At 40.5% G+C, this 17001-nt stretch overlaps 1 long non-coding RNA gene across 1 annotated transcript; it reads right to left on the reverse strand.

Annotated features, from left to right (window-relative positions):
- Nucleotides 1-5283: 5283 nt before the first annotated feature.
- On the reverse strand, nt 5284-8238 carry LOC105519943. Its single transcript, XR_001003048.1, has 2 exons — nt 8065-8238; nt 5284-7618 (listed from the first exon to the last, which is right to left on the reverse strand). It is a non-coding gene; the product is annotated as an uncharacterized LOC105519943 (long non-coding RNA).
- Between the last annotated feature and the right edge of the window lie 8763 nt (nt 8239-17001).

Raw genomic sequence — 17001 nt, forward strand, 5'->3', positions numbered from 1 at the left:
AGACCATCCTTGGCAACATGGCAAAACCCTGTCTCTACAAAAAATATAAAAATTAGCCGGGTGTGGTGGCTAGCACCTTTAGTCCCAATTACTCGGGAAGCTGAGGTGGGAGGATTGCCTGAGCCCAGGAGGTCAAGGCTGCAGTGAGCCATGATCACACCACTGCACTCCAGCCTCAGTGACAGAGCAAGAACCTATCTCAAAACAAACAAAAAAAAAACAAAATTGCACTAGTTTACTGATCAGTTTGCCAGTTAGTTATTTGCATGCTAAACTCACACAGAGTTTCTTCCTGCTACTTGACCCTCAGTTCTACCACCTCTCCTTTCTGGGTTTCACCTTTCTCTCTCTCTTGGACTGTAGACATCAACTCAATGCATCTACCCAGGAAATTCCTTGCTATGGTCTACCAGTTGTAGTGACCTCATTTTTGAAAGAATGCAAAGAAAGGAGGTTTCAGAGACGTGAATGAATATATACTAAGGATATATTATGTGCCAGACAGGAGGCCATGCACTTCCACGTATTATCTCAAACTTGGTAGAGAATTAAAGAAATGAAAAACATATCCTTGTAGGATGGGGCAATAAGCTTAGTGCTATGCAACGTAGAAAAGAAAATGGTGTCTCATTTCAAGGCAGAAGAAATTTATGACTCCCAAGGTGATAAAATCCATAACACTATCTGAAACACTTGACTTTTAACCACAAGCAGCCTGGCAGCTTCTCTTGTATTGCTTCTCTGTGCTTGTCATGTCATAATGCATACCTTTTCATCTTGCTTCTGCCTGTGGCTTGTCTCCAGATTCCCTTATAAGTCTTTGAGGGCTGGAATTGAGCTCTGCTCTTATCCTCCCCTTTCATAGCACTAGATAGATACAGTCCTCCATTAAGGGTTGAATAGCTGCTCAATCGATGCTTATTGAGAGAAATTGCAGTCAAAGAAGGTAAAAGGGCATTTTAGTGGAGAAGGTGGGAATACCAGTCCTGAAGGATCACTCCAATTACCTCGGCAAAATTGCTTAATTGGAGCAATGGGTACTTAACAACCTAATTAGACTACTCAAGTATATCCCAGGAGATGGTTGCAGCATCTTTCCTTGCTACAAAGCTAAAATAACTTCATGACTCAATGTAAAACGTGTTTCTCAACTCGGGTTGCTTTTGTGAAACTCTAAATCTAAATTTCAACTAATCAACTCTACCAGTGCCTTATCTAGGCCTGCTGGCCCTGCTGTTTAATTTTTTAAAAGGCTTTTGGAACCACATAAGAATGTTCATAGACTTGTTAACGTTTTTATTACATGAGCTAGATCTGGACTAATCCCTCTTCCCTCATTCTTCCACATTTCCTAGTGGGCACCTAGGTTCAAGCTAGAATAGGTTTCCACTCTTTGATTTCACATTTGAGAGCTAGAAACTATTTGAATTACATGTAATTCTCCTAAGTACCACAACTAAGTCTAATTATAAAAATATGTTGATAACTCCATGTCATTAACATTACATAGTTCTTTTACAGTTGTAAAGACTTAAAAAGAAAAATTCTAAATGGGGACTTGGATTTACTGACATTGAGTTTTATTCGTTTATCTCAGCCCTTGACATTTGGACTATTTCTTCTCGTAGGAGTTGTGTGTAGGGACATACAAGAACAAGTAGGACTGTGAAAAATTAGAACTGAATTTTTTCTATACACATTTTCTTCTGGTTACAATAGCAAAATACTCATTTGTTCATTGATTCACTCAACAAATATTTTTTGAGCACCTACTGTGTGACAGCCATTCTGACAGTAGTAGGATGCTATGGTGAACAACTGACACATCTCTGATCTTATGGAGCCTGAAGGTAGTTTTGTTTGAACTGAAATAACAAGAAGAGATATAACTGGGGAATGGTTATATAGAAAGGACAAGAAGGACATTTCAGGGAAACTAAACAGTATAAACAAAGGTCCCATGGCACTTCTTTCAAGGCAGTTGATTAGGTGCAAGAATCTCCACTCCCACAGAAATACATATAGTGCTCCACATTAAGGCACAGTTGCGCTCAAAAAAAGGAACATCTTTATATACCAAAAATTAATAGGAGACTCAAAATTACAAAGATAAGCAGTTTTTGAAACCACCCAGACCTTGAGAGAAATTGGACCAGACATATATTTTAAGGGCTGGTGTGTTCATACATTTGTGGAAAAGGAATTGACACCTCAGTCCCCAAATACATCAAGGAATAGAAAAGGGGAATGCTGCTTAGCACTAGCTGCCCAAAAATGTGCTGAAAAGCTTACGAACATTACCTGGAAATTTTCTCCGGCAGGCCAAGGGTTATAGGAAAAAGTAAGCTGACTTCCTGGGGCTCTCAGAAGCAGCAATTCCAACAGCTGTCCTAACCACATACTGAGAAGTTTGAATCTTGAAACTGCAACATGCACTGTTGCAAAATCAACCACCTTTTTATTGCCCATGCACTATGGGAACCAGGAGCTGAGAGCCTAGTATAAACAATGGTTTGGAATCAGTGAACTCAGTAGGACTTGGGCAAGGGCAATGGTGAACCTCTGTCAGGAAGAGGCCTCCGCAACATCTGGGGCATGGACAGGACTCCCTCTAAAGGTAACTCCTCCTGAAGATAAACTTGTAGACCTAAACTATGAAACACGTGAAGAAATACAAAACAAAATGGGAAATTTGGACAAAGAATTTATGTCTGGGAAACTAAAAATATGAGTATTGTTAAATAGATTTTTAAATGAATATCTTAACTGTACAAAAAGAAAAGAAAATGTAGAATCTAATTTTTTATAAGATACAAAATAAATAAGAACAGATTGATTTCAAAATGAACCAGGTGGAAACTTCTAGAAGTGAAACATGTAGCCAAAATAGAAAGAACAATAAACAGGTTAAACAATAGATAAAAAAATAATTCATGAATGGGAATATGGATCTGAGGAAATCACTCAGAACACAGCACAGATTAGTAAAGAAATGGAAAATATGAAAGAGAAGTTAGATGCATGGCAGTTGAAATGAAAGGCCCTGACATGTTCAGTAGGTGCCCTAGAAGAAAAAACTAAAGAAAATCGGGAAGACAGAACTTTGAGGTAATAGTGGAGAACTTTTCAGATTTGAAGAAAGCTATGAGATATCCTATGAAAATACACAAAATTGGCCAGGTGCGGTGACTCATGCCTGTTAATCCCAGCATTTTGGGAGGCCGAGGCGGGTGGATCACGAGGTCAGGAGTTCAAGACCAGCCTGGCTAAGATGGTGAAACCCCGTCTCTACTAAAAATACAAAAATTAGCTGGGAGCGGTGGCAGGCATCTGTAATCCCAGCTACTCAGGAGTCTGAGGCAGGAGAATTACTTGAACCTGGCCACAGAGGTTGCAGTGAGTCAAGATCATGCCACGGCACTCCAGGCTGGGCGATAGAGTGAGACCCCCTCTCAAATAAAAAGAAAAAAGAAAGAAAGAAAAGAAAAGAAAATACACAAAAGTAAACGACATAGTAACAAAGGCTTGCCTATACGCCTCGTTATGAAACTAAAACTACAGAACTATCCAAAATAAACAGGAAACCTTGGAAGCTATCAGTGAGGAAAGGCAGGTTGCCTGAAAAGGAGCAACAATAAGACTGACAGAATGCTTCTCATCATCAACAATATATGCCAGAGACAACAGGTGAGTATCTGTAAGGAGTGAGGGAAAATAATTGTCAGTCTAGAATTCTATATCTAGCTTAATTATAGTCCAAGAAGTTAGGGGAAAAAAGCATTTTAGGACATACAAAGACAATGACATAACTGTCCGGAGACCCTCACTGAAAAAAACCTACTGAATGACATACTTCCACAAAAAGGAAATGAGTAAGGCACAGGCAAAAAAAAAAAAAAAAAAATAGACAAATGGGACTCAATTAAACTCAAAAGCTTTGCATAGCAAATGATCAATAGAATGAACAGACAACCTGCTGAATGGAAGATAATATTTGCAAACTATCTATTCGACAGGAGACTAATATTCAGAGTATGCAAGGAACTCAAACAACTCAGTAACAATAATAATAATAATAATAATAATCCCATTAAAAAGTGAGCAAAGAACACAAATAGACATTTTTCAAGAGAAAACTTACAAATGGCCAACAGGTATATAAAACAATGTTCAACATCACTAATCAGAGAAATGAAAATTAAAACCACAATGAAGTATCATCTTACTCCAGTCAGAATGGCAATTACTAAAGAGTCAAATAGTAACAGATTTTGGTGACGATGTAAAGAAAAAGGAACGCTTATGCACTGTTTGTGGGAATGTAACCCTTATGGAAAACAGAATGGAGATTTCTTAAAAAACGCTAATCACAGGCTAGGCACGGTGGCTCACGGCTGTAATCCCAGCACTTTGGGAGGCCGAGGCGGGCGGATCACGAGGTCTGGAGATCAAGACCATCCTGGCTAACATGGTGAAACCCCGTCTCTACTAAAAATACAAAAAATTAGCCAGGCGTGCTGGCGGATGCCTGTAGTCCCAGCTAGTTGGGAGGCTGAGGCAGGAGAATGGCATGAACTCGGGAGGCGGAGCTTGCAGTGAGCCGAGATCGCGCCACTGGACTCCAGCCTGGGTGACAGAGCAAGAATCTGTCTCAAAACAAACAAACAAAACAACAAAAAAAACGCTAATCACAAAAAAGCTATTGTGGTTATATTAGCATGGAACACAACAGACTTCAAGTAAAAACTGTCACTAGAGTTAAGCAGGGACATTTCTTAATGATAAGAGAGAATGAAAAATGGGAATAACAGAAGAGAAATAAAAAAAGAAAGTATAACAATTATGAATGTTATGAATCTAATAGTAGCTTCAAAATACGTAAAACAAAAACAGATAAAACTAAAGGAAAAATTAGACATGTCCACAATCAAAACTACAGATTTTAACATTTCTCACTCAGTAGCTGACAGACCATCTAGAAAAACCATCAATATAGATACAGAATATTTGAAAGAAATTACTGAACAACTTGGCCTAATTGACATTTGTAGAAAACTATACCCAGTAGCTTCAGAATACATATTCCTTTCATGAACACATAGAACATTCACCAAGTAATACCATATGTGAGGCTATAAAGTATATCTGTAAACTTCAAAAGATTAAAATCTTTCAGAGTGTATTCTCTGAAAACCATGGAATTAAATTAGAAACCAACAACACTGGATACAAAAGCACCAGACATTAGTAAATTAAATAATACAGTTTCACTAAATGTATTACAATACACTTTTAATAATTCATTATAATAATTCATGAGTCAAAGAAGAAATCACAAGAGAAAATATAAAATATTACAAACCAAATGATAATGTAAATAGAACATATCATAATTTGTGGGATGCTATTAAAACAGTCCTTAGAACACTACTTAACAATAGAAAGAAAATAAACTACTGATGCATGCAACAGCTGAATGAACATCACAGACGTTACCCTTTTGAAAAAGTCAGACACTAGTGAGTACATTCTGTATGTTCTCAGTTATATGAAATTCTAGAACAGGCAAAACTAGCCTAAGATGAAAAACAAAAGCAGAGCAATGACTGCCTCAGAAATAAAGAGGCATTGACTAGGAAGGGACACAGGGATTTTGCTAGGGAGATGAAACGCTGTATGTTGTGATAGAGTCGTTGGTTACACAGGTGCATCCATTTGTCAAAAGTGGACAGCTAAGACTTGTGCATTTCAGTTATGTAAATGTTATCTTAAAAACTGTAAAAAAATCATGAGAATATTCAAGTGGGGGATGGGAAGGAGGTGAGGTGTAAATGAACAAAAACAGCAGAGTGTTGATAGTTGTTGAAGCTAGGTAATGGTACATGAAGGTTTATTACACGATTCTGCCATTCCTTCTGCTTTAAGGATACATATCCTTATTTGCAAAAGGAGGAGAAACTGCTTTAATATCTCAAATATCGTACTACCACTAGACTATGAGCACTTTGAGAACATAAACTTTTTTTTTTTTTGAGGCAGGAACTCACGCTGTTGCCCAGGCTGTAGTACCATGGTGTGATCACCTCATTGCAGCCTCAGCCTCCCACACTAAAGCAATCCTCCCACCTCAACCTCTCAAGCAGCTGGGCCTACAAGTGTGTGCCGCTACGCCCAGCCAATTCTTAAAAAATTATTATTTGTAGACATGAGGTCTTGTGATATTGTTCAGGCTGGTCTCAAATTCTTGGGCTCAAGCTATCCTCCAGCCTTGGCCTCCCAGAATGCTGGGGCTATAGGCATGAGCCACCACAACCAGCCCTGAACCATCTTACCCATGTTTTGTGCTTAGTACCAAGAACACTAAAGGACTGCCCAACCAACTAATGACCCTTTAGTGGCAGGAACACACCTGTACCTGCCCCAGTTTCGGGCAGATATGAAGCACCTAGGTTCCAAAGCAATTTTTGTCTTTAAAGCCTTTCTGGTGACTCCAAAATTATACTGTGAAGTAATTAATTAGACTCTCCCCTTGCTCAAAACATGATTTAAATTTAAACTGTTCTATTGTATGTACAATTTGCATGCTGGAAGCATTTTATGTTAGTAGTTAAGAGATTGGGATCCTTGTTCTGACTGTGCCACTACAGAGCTGTGAGAACTTCAGCAAGTTATTTCGTCTCTGTGGTCTGAATGGAAAATGAGGGAGTGAGACTAAATGTTTTCCCAGATCCCTTTCAGCTCTCAGTCTGGATGCCTCTATGTAGGGCACTTTTGATTTCGCTGTCTGTGATGGACTCCTGTTCCTGTTCCTGAAGAGCTTTAGAATAGTTCTGTCCTGGAGAACAGAGCTCCTTTTAGTCCAAATGCAAATAATGAACATGAGCATGAGCATAAATGAGCAGCTGCTGTCTATTCACCCCACTGGACTGTGGCAAAGTGCTAAGAAGGCAAGGACATTCTGGTTTGATTACAGAATAAGACGTTGAGGATTTCACAGTGAAAAGTAGTTAGTGTAACAGTTATGTATTGAGGTGCGGCAAAACACCCCAAAAGTTAGCGTCTTTAAACAACAACCACTTTATTTGCTTACAATTCTATGAGTCGGCATTTGCTTTAGATTTGGCTAGAAGGTTCTTCTGGTCTTGCTTAGAGTCACTCACAAATTGTAGTTGTCTAAAAGCTCACCTGGGCAGCATGGTCTAACACAGCATAACTTGCGTATCTGAATGTTGGTATTGCCTGTCAGGTTGTCTGTGTGTCTTCAATAGGCTAATCAAAGCTCCCTCATTTGACAGCAGCATACCCACAGGGTTAGACTCCTTGAGCATAGCCTTGAATGTTGAAGGCTGCGTTTCATTTCTCTGCATTCTATTGGTCAAACAAGTTACATGCCCAGCCCAGATTCAAGGGGGAGGAGAAACACTCTCCACCAATCGACAGGAGAAGTTGGCAGAGTCACACTGCAAGGAGAAGTGAGTTAGGGGACAGGAGGAATTTTGCAAATATCTTTGTGAGCAATCAGCCATACTCAGTTACAACATGAAGAAGTTGCCCAGTAAACACTTGTCTGAAGGATATATGTCCTTAGTTGCAAAGGCTTCGGGGGTTATTTCCTCTCCTAGAAGAGATGAACAATGACACAGATTAAATGTCCTACTGATGGAAAATAAATTGAGTCACCATTGAGTACAAATTCTGGTATACACCAGGGAGGGTGGGGGGGTGGTGGTTTTGGTTTGCAGTAGCATTCTCCCTTGCTCCATGGATATAAAACATACTGACATGGAATGTCGACCCCATAATAACATCTTTAAAATGACACTTATGTTTCTACAAGAGAAATACTAGAGGTGAGATTATTACTTTCTTATCTTCATAAGTAAACCAAAATAAATCTGTCAACTCAATTCAATAAATATGTATTTAATGTCTATTTGGTGCCAGGGACATAGTCCCTGAAAATAAAAATTACACTGAAATAAGATGTGTACCTCTTTCACCATGCCTGGCCCAGCCCAACGCAGGAGGCTTCATTATATCCTTGCCATGCCAAATACTTCTTACTGTTCTTACTGTTGCATCCTCAAGAATTACAACCACCAGCATTGGCTGCTTCAGTTACTCCACTTCTCAGATGAAAAGTTGTGAGCAAGACTTAAGCAGCAACTTGCTTTGAATGGTTGTGGCACATTTGCACATGCTGTTTCTTCTGAGCAAAATGACTTTGTCCTCTTTTCTACCTGATTTGTTCTTCCAATGCATTCTTCAAGTCTTAGTCCAGCGCTTCCTTTCTGAAACCACACCCTAACCCAGCCTGGTCATCTATTTTCCAGGCTCTTCGTAACCCTGGACATATTTCCACATACATACATCACACCTGCTGTTATTATTGGTTGATGTGTCCATCTCTCCCAGGACTTTGAGCTCCTGAGACTGAGAACAGATACAGTTTCTTATTTATCTCTATAATTGCAAACAAATTCTCCATAAATGTTTGATAAATGATTTAAGAAATGACTGGAAGAAAAAGCAAATGATTAACAAGCCAAAGAGCAGTAGATAGCTTACACTAACACTTTGAAGCTCACAGTGCAAATCGAACTCTGCCTCTCCTCTCAACAACTGAATCTAATCCACTTTGTTTCTGCCTCCCTCACTTTCTTATTTCAACAGATCTGAAGCAAATTTTAAAATCTATAACTAACTTTTTTTATATTACCCTCAAGGGATCATAGATTAATGACTTTCTAGAGAAAGAAAGATCCCCATTCTTACCTTTGCATAATCTCTTTTTTAAAAAACCAAGAGATTACATTTCATGTTCAAATGCCTAAATTATCTCTTCTTAGACCACACAGCAATATTATCTCCCATTTTGCCAATTGCCATTGGGTTTACTTCAGTTGAAATGAAACATAATTTCACTGGAATTCTGCAAGCACACTGATGAAGTTGTTTTCAATCAAGTACTAAATCTTATCTAGGGACAGTTATGCTTAGCTAAACCTTTGGAATGTGCTAAGTCATGGTTAAGTTGTGCTAAGGGAAAGAATGCTGGGGAACTTATGCCAGTCTCTCAAGATGGCAGCCACAAAGCAGGCATTAAAGCCATAGAACTGAGGTAATTGACCCTGAGTTCAGTTATCACTAGTAAATGGGTCAAATCAGTCAAAACAACCAAAAATATGATAAATTTCCATGGAGCAAAGGGGAACAATGATCCCACTAGAAATTTCCAACAATAGGATTTTCTTTCAAATAATAATATGGTAGCATGAAGAGCTAATGCCTTTGACAATCTAGTAAAGTCCCTGAACTCCTTGGGGGAGACCTTATTGCCTTCTTCTTTATGTCATCATCATCAAACATGATAGCTACACTCATACAACATTCAATGCCTGATAAATATTTGTATTTCAGATAGGAGCATATGCGTCAGAAATTATTTTGAACCTAACTCCAATAGACACAGCTAATTAAATTATAAAATGTGGAGCAAAGTGTGTTGGATGCTTTAAGAGCTTATATATACATGCAGAAATGAAAAACAATGAAGAAGACAGGAAACCACATGGAACCAAATAAAAGGGAACAGTAAAGTTTCAAAGTGGTGCTTACTAGGTGTAATCTTTCTGAGGTTCCTCTGAGCAACTACCACTGTTTCATTCAATTTGTTCTTCCCTTGTACAATAATAAATAATGCCAGGAACTCCTTATAAGGGTGGTTCTCAAACCTCACTAATTATCACAATTATCTAAGGTTTTTTATCTTGAGTCAGGGTCTTACTCTGTTGCCCAGGTTGGAGTGTAGTGGTGTGATCATAGCTCACTGCAGCCTCTAACCCCTGGGCTCAAGTGACCCTCCCATTTCAGTCTCCCAAATCACTGGGACTATTGGTGTGAACTACCACACCCAGGTCTTAAAATATTTTTTAAATGTAAAGATTTCCAGCCCCATTTCAGACCCACTAAATGAGAATCTCCTGAGGAGGGGCTAGGAGTCTATATTTTTAAATTATCTCCAGGTAATTCTAGTAATCAGCCACTCAGCTAATACTGATTTAGACCAGTGATTATTAAAAAGAAAAAAATTTGTAGGATGTACTGCTAGGGGCTGAATTGTGTTCCCCTAAAATTCACATGTTGAAATCCTGACCTCCAGTGTCTCAGAATGTGACTGTATTTGGTGACAGGGTTTTGAAGAGCTAATTAAGTTAAAATGAGGCAATTAAAGTGGGCCCTAATCCAATATGACTGGTGTCCTTATAAGAAGAGAAAATTAGGACACAGAGCGATATAGTGGGAAGGTTGGATGAAAACAGAGAGAAGGTGGCCATCTGCAAGCCAAGAAGAAAAGCCTCAGAAGAAACCAACCCTTCTGGAATCTTGATAATGGGCTTCCAACCTCCAGAACTCAGAAAATAAATTTCTGTTGTTTAGGCCATTCAGTCCGCAGTACTTGGTTATGGCAGTCCTGGCAGACTAACACATGTACCTGCATGGTTAATGATATAGTTTTACTCTGTGTCCCTACTAATATGTGTACCTGCATGGTTAATGATATAGTTTTACTCTGTGTCCCTACCCAAATCTCACCATGAATTGTAATCCCCACAATCCCCATGAGAGGCGACAGTATGCTAGTAGCCCTCGCTCTCAGCGCCTCCACAGCCTCGGTGTCCCGTCTGGCGGTGCTTGAGGAGCCCTTCAGCCCGCCACGGCACTGTGGAAGCCCCGCTCTGGGCTGGCCAAGGCTGGAGCTCCCACCCTCTGCCTGTGGCGAGGTGTGGAGGCAGAGTCGCCGGCCGGAATCGGGTTGTGCTGCGCTGGCGGGCCAGTGCGAGTTCTGGCTGGCGCCGGTGCCGGCCCCGACCCCGGCCCCGACGCAGGCTAGGCAGGTCGGCACACGCAGCGGCCTGCTGGCACCCCTGGCCCAGGGCAGTGAGGGGCTTAGCACTGGGACCAGCAGCTGCAGGAGGTCGCGGCCGAGTCCCCCAGCACTGCTGGCGGGGCGCCGCTGCATTCAAATTCTCCCTGGGTTTAGCTGGACCTGCAGCCCGCCCTGTCTGTGCTGCCCCGCTGCGGTGGGCTCCTGAGCCGCCGGAGCCTCCCCAACGGGCACCGCCCCTGCTCCCTGGCGCCCGGTCTCATGACAGCCCAAGGGCTGAGGAGTGCAGGCTCGGTTTAGGACTGGTGGGCAGCTCCCCTGCAGCCCTAGTGCAGGATCCACTAGGTGAAGCCAGCCCGGCGCCTGAGCTGGATGGGGACTTGGAGAACTTTTATATCTAGCCAGAGGATTGTATGTGCACCAATCAGCACTCTGTGTCTAGCTAATCTGGTAGGGACTTGGAGAACTTTTATGTCTAGCTGGAGGATCATAAATACACCAATCATCACTCTGTGTCTAGCTCAAGGTTTGTAAATACACCAATTGGTACTCTGTATCTAGCTAACCTGGTGGGGACTTGGAGAACTTTTCCTTCTAGCACTCTGTGTCTAGCTCAAGGATTGTAAACGCAGCAATCAGCACTCTGTCAAAATGGACCAATCAGCTCTCTGTAAAGTGGGCCAATCAGCTCTCTGTAAAATTGACCCATCAGCAGGATGTGGGTGGGGCCAGATAAGGAAATAAAAGCAGGCAGGCTGCCAAAGCCAGTCAGCAACCTCTCTGGGGTCCTCTTCCATATTGTGGAAGTTTTATTCTTTTACTCTTTACAATAAAGGTTGCTGCTGCCCACTCTTTGGGTCCACACTGCGTTTAAGAGCTGTAACAGTCACCTCGAAAGTCTGCAGCTAGAACACAAAGCCAGCAAGACCACAAACCCACCAGGAAGAACGAACAACTCCAGACGCTCTGCCTTTAAGAACTGTGACACCACGAAGGTCTGCAGCTTCACTTCTCACAGCGAGACCACGAACCCACCAGAAAGAAGAAGCTCCAGACACATCTGAACGTCTGAAGGAACAAACTCCGGACACACCATGTTTAAGAACTGTAACACTCACCGCAAGGGTCCGAGGCTTAATCGTTGAAGTCAGTGAAACCAAGAACCCACGAATTCCGGACAGACCCACATGTCAATGCCAGGACCAGGTGGAGGTGATTGGATCATAGGGAAGGTTTCCCCCTTGCTGTTCTCCTGATAGTGAGTTAGCACAGATCTGATGGTTTTACAAGCGTCTGGCATTTTCCCTGCTTGCACTCACTCCATCCTGCTGCCCTGTGAAGGTGCCTGTTTCTCCTTTGCCTTCCGCATTGGTCGTAAGTTTCCTGAGGCCCATCCAGCCGAACTGTGAGTCAATTAAACCTCTTTCCTTTGCAGATTACCCAATCTAAGGTATTTCTTCATAGCAATGTGAGAACAGACTAATACAGTTAACTGGTATATCTGAAAAGCAAGAAAACATTGTAAAGGATGACCTGTGTGATAAAGAGACATTATCTTAAATCCCAAAGAGACCATTGCTTCATTTCAACTGAGTAAACCCAATGGCAATTGTCAAAATAGTCCGTATTAAAATGACTAATTGTTACATTTTACTTGTAACTTCAATGGGGAGAGATCAATGCTGAAGGAGAAGGGAAAGAGAGAAAAGAGTCTGAAAGGGAGTAACAAGTTGCTGGTAAAATGAGAGAAAGGAGCAACATTGAGGAAAATGGAAACCATATCCCTTAAGGAATGAGCTGTAATACAATGACATTCTGAGGAAACAGCCTCCCCAGGAAAAACAATGAAAAGTAATGCCCAGGAGCACCTTTAGAAGTCATGGGGAATTTTGTCTGAGTCTTTCCTTGCCAAAGGGAAAAGTTTTCTTTCTTTCACTTATTTCATCAACAACCATTTATAGGCTGCCTCCTACATCTTAGACACTAGGCTACAGCCTGGCTGTGCAAAGATCATCAACACACGAGCTGTGCTATCTAAGAATGCCAGTCTGGAAGAAGGAGTTCTCTTTAAAAGCCTCCCTAAAGGTCCAATCCCAAGAAGACACACTTAAACCTCCTTTAGAGATCTTAGTTTCTTCAACTCTTTATCTCTTTATACAGCTCCCAGGTTCCCAGGCAGGAAATCCACAGCCAATTCCTGTTCCTAAGCACCCAGGAGGCTGGTGCATTTCCAATTACTATGCTCTCTTCGTGCTATAATTAGGAACAGTACCTCTGACATTTTGACTCTAGCACAGGGCCAGGCACATAGTAAATACTCAATAAATATTTTTGGAATTGATGCCTAATCAAATCTATCAATCCTAGAAGGCCTCCAGGTGAGTCTGGTACACCTTCCCCTCCCCTGCTCCCTAGATCCTTTCCATAAGCAGCTTTGCCTTTTTGGAATCTCCCAGAAGAAGCTCCCTAAGGTAGTGTTGAGGAAATATAATTAAAAGCAAAATCCCAGCCCAGAAAACCTCTCCACAAACGTAATAGAGAAAGAAAACAATTTTACTATTGAATAAACATTAAACCAGAATGTAATGCGCGTATCAGAAACAATTCACTGGAGAGATTGCAATGGTGAAAAGAAATCTTGTATAGAGCACAGTGGATACAATCCATTACACTGGTGTTTTCAAGAAAAAATTCCTAAGTTTATCGTATCATTATGACTAGAGGTAGGGTTTGCCATTTCAAGTCGGGGAGAGTTGAAATTAGGCCCATTTTCTCCCAGGAAATTGAGAGATGAGGCCTTATCTATTTTTATGATTACATTTCGAGAAGATGAGGAAACGTGAGAAAGTGTGTCAACTAAAGTTACCACAAGTCCATGAGGAAACATTCCTGAGTTGTGTCAACCAAAGAATCATGAGGTTTCCACATTTGGACAGGAGAGCTTTATTTCTTATCAAAGGTTGCAGTCTCCAGGGTAACAATCCACAGCCTGGGAAGCATAACGTCCAGTAGAAGCAGAGAGGAAATGGTGAAACAGGAATTTAGGCCAAATGGGCTGACTAAGCATACATATTCATCAGATTATAGGAGGAGCAATACATATTCATGAAAGAGGGCATGCATGCATAGTAAACTAACATGCTTGTCACATATATCCCAGGTTCACTTTGTGGTGGAAATGTAAAATTTAAATGCATTAAAATTAGGCTATATACATGATAAGGTGAAATGGAGGACACAGAGGCATCCAGTACACAGACTCCATAAACTGGCCATAACCAGTTCATGGTTAGTGGTCTCTTAACAGGAAAAACTGCTGGTTGATTATTGGGTCAAAACCGCAGAAATGAAAGGGAGTCCTCTTAAGTCTTTTGAAATGGCTGGTTTCTGTTAAATCTTTAGGAAAGAAGGTTTAATGGAAGCTACTGAGGGAGAGAGTATAATGAGGCATATCCAAACCTCCCCCATGATGGGCCAGAACTCAGTTTTTAAGGCTTCTTTGGAGTCTCCTTGGCTAAGGAGGTGGATTCAGTTAGTTGGAGGGTTTAGGATTTTATTTGTATTTCTCAGGTGTAAAACTCGGAAGATGTTTATTTAGCACTTGACCTTAATAGTGGCAAGGCAGTCCAGTCCTCCTGGAACAATACTCGTCAGCATCTCTTTGAGACCGGCCTACCTTCTGAACAGGAATGCACAGAAGCTGCCTGCTGGGACTGCAGGTGCTCTGTTAGCCAGGTCTCCTGGCCATGGCACTGTGCTCTAAGGCCAACTCTTGGGACAGGAAGGTGAAACCTCTTTCTGTAAACTTATTTGGTAAACCCTTTGACCTTGAACATTAAGCATCAAAACACTCAAAGCACAGACTTTGAAATTACGCAGACCTCTGCTAAAATCCAGACTACTTCATCTATGTTGTCTGATCTTGAGCTAATTGGTTGGTTAATATTGCCAAGACTCAATGCCCTTATGTATAAAAGGGAGATAATGTCTTCCACAGAGAGCACAGCTGAAGAGTTTTTAAGTGCTCTTATTACTATCATTGAAGCAAGAAAGTAAAGAAGTTTGGTGCATACACTCTGAACCCAAATGTCTGGCTTTCATCCCAGATCGACTTTTGGCAAAATCAGTTTTCCTGTTCCTTAGCTTCCTCTAAGTAAAATTGTTTAGAAGAATTGCTAGCCCACATAATAATTTAGTAAATGTTGGCTATTATTTTATTTATTTCACATTCATCTCCGTTTTGCCAATGGAGATTGGAGAAAGAGTGTTAAAGTTATATTCTAACCCTTTCAAGTTGTTTCTTTCATTTTTTAAATTAAGTAGAATCCTTTGACTTGCAAGGTCTGTAGAAAAATTATTATCTAGATTAAATTCATTTAAAAGCAAAAGGAAATCATTTGAAAACCTAAAGAAGCATGAAATTCCAAATTGCAGTAGAGAGAAGTCCTCTGGTTATTATCCCTGTTTAATAGTTATTGTCTTCCCTCTTTATCTTTTTCTTTTCTTGGCAGTTTCTGAATTAAAAGAGAAAGGCTTAGCCTTTTATGTCTATTTAATACTTATTTAACAATTTACGTGACTTTTAAGAGCCAACTACATCCCCAGCAGGAGAGTTACTCTAATTGCTCTCCAAATGTGTAACTATCATCATTCTTTTCTGTTACTAGGCTAAGATCAGATCTGGGGGCAAAGTTCAGTTAAATAAATCACCCTAATCAAATCAACTGTAACAACTGATAAACTAGCATATTGGGTAGAGTATTTTTAAAGATCTACATTGACTGATCAAATGTAAGCCATTTATCTTTGCTTAAGCTAAATATAAATCAAAGTTCTAATGCCTTTTATAGTGTCTACTGATTTGATGTGGGTAAATAATGAGTCAGATCATGGCAAAGGGTACAGCAGATGAAAAATGAATATCATTTTTGGCACTATAGTCCAACAGAAGACTGTTTGATCTTTCACTTTTCAGCCAGCTGTATTTACAGTCACTTTCCAGGATTGGCACCGTATAGATTTGGATCCTATATCTGCCATTTACTAGCTATGTCAATCTGAGCCAACCAATTAAACTCTCTGGCCTCAGATTTCTATTCTATAAACTATGGATGATGATACCTTTCTCAATGGTTATTATTTGGGGGATTAAATATGATAGTATGTGTAAACTGTGTTCCCAATCATTGTGCCCCCTTTTTTCCGATATAACCTGTATGACTCATAGCCCCACTTCACCAAGCATTGGTTCCCTTCCCTCTCCCTCCCCATCCAGACAAAGGCTCTATTTGTCAGCCCCAGACCACAGATCCAATGTTATCTTCCCAACTATGTAGAAAAATAATTTAATTCCAACTCATTCTTTGGATCTTTACTTTATCCTACTTCCTCCTGTTAACCTAAAAGGAAGAAGCTAAGGCAAAATTAATATAGAGAGTTTAAAATCAGTAGTATTTCTATATACCAGCAACATCCAAGCTGAGAGCCAAATCAAGAATACAATCACATTCACAATAGCCACAAAAGGAATAAAATACCTAGGAAACAGCTAACCAGGGAGATGAAAGATCTCTACAAGAATTACAAAACACTTCTCAAAGAAATCAGAGACAACACAAACAAATGAAAAAACATGCCATGCTCATGAATAGAAAGAATCAACATTGTTAAAATGGTCAGACTACCCAAAGCAATTTATAGATTAAGTGCGATTCCTATCAAACTACCAATGACATTCTTCACAGAATTAGCAAAAGCAATTTTTTTTGAGACAGGCTCTCACTCTGTCACCTAGGCTGAAGTATAGTGGTGTACTTCATCCCCTTTCCCACAATAGGCCCCCGTGTGTGATGTTCCCCTTCCTGTGTCCAAGTGATCTCATTTTTCAGTTCCCACCTATGAGTGAGAACATGCAGTGTTTGGTTTTCTGTTCTTGCAATAGCTTGCTGAGAATGTTGTTTTCCAGCTGCATCCATGTCCCTATAAAAGACACAAACTCATCCTTTTTTGTGACTGCATAGTATTCCATGGTGTACATGTGCCACATTTTCTTAATCCAGTCTGTCACTGATGGACATTTGGGTTGATCCAAGTCTTTGCTATTGTGAATAGCA

This window comes from Colobus angolensis, unplaced genomic scaffold, assembly GCF_000951035.1.
Source record: "Colobus angolensis palliatus isolate OR3802 unplaced genomic scaffold, Cang.pa_1.0 Scaffold362, whole genome shotgun sequence".
NCBI classification, from domain to species: Eukaryota; Metazoa; Chordata; class Mammalia; order Primates; family Cercopithecidae; genus Colobus; species Colobus angolensis.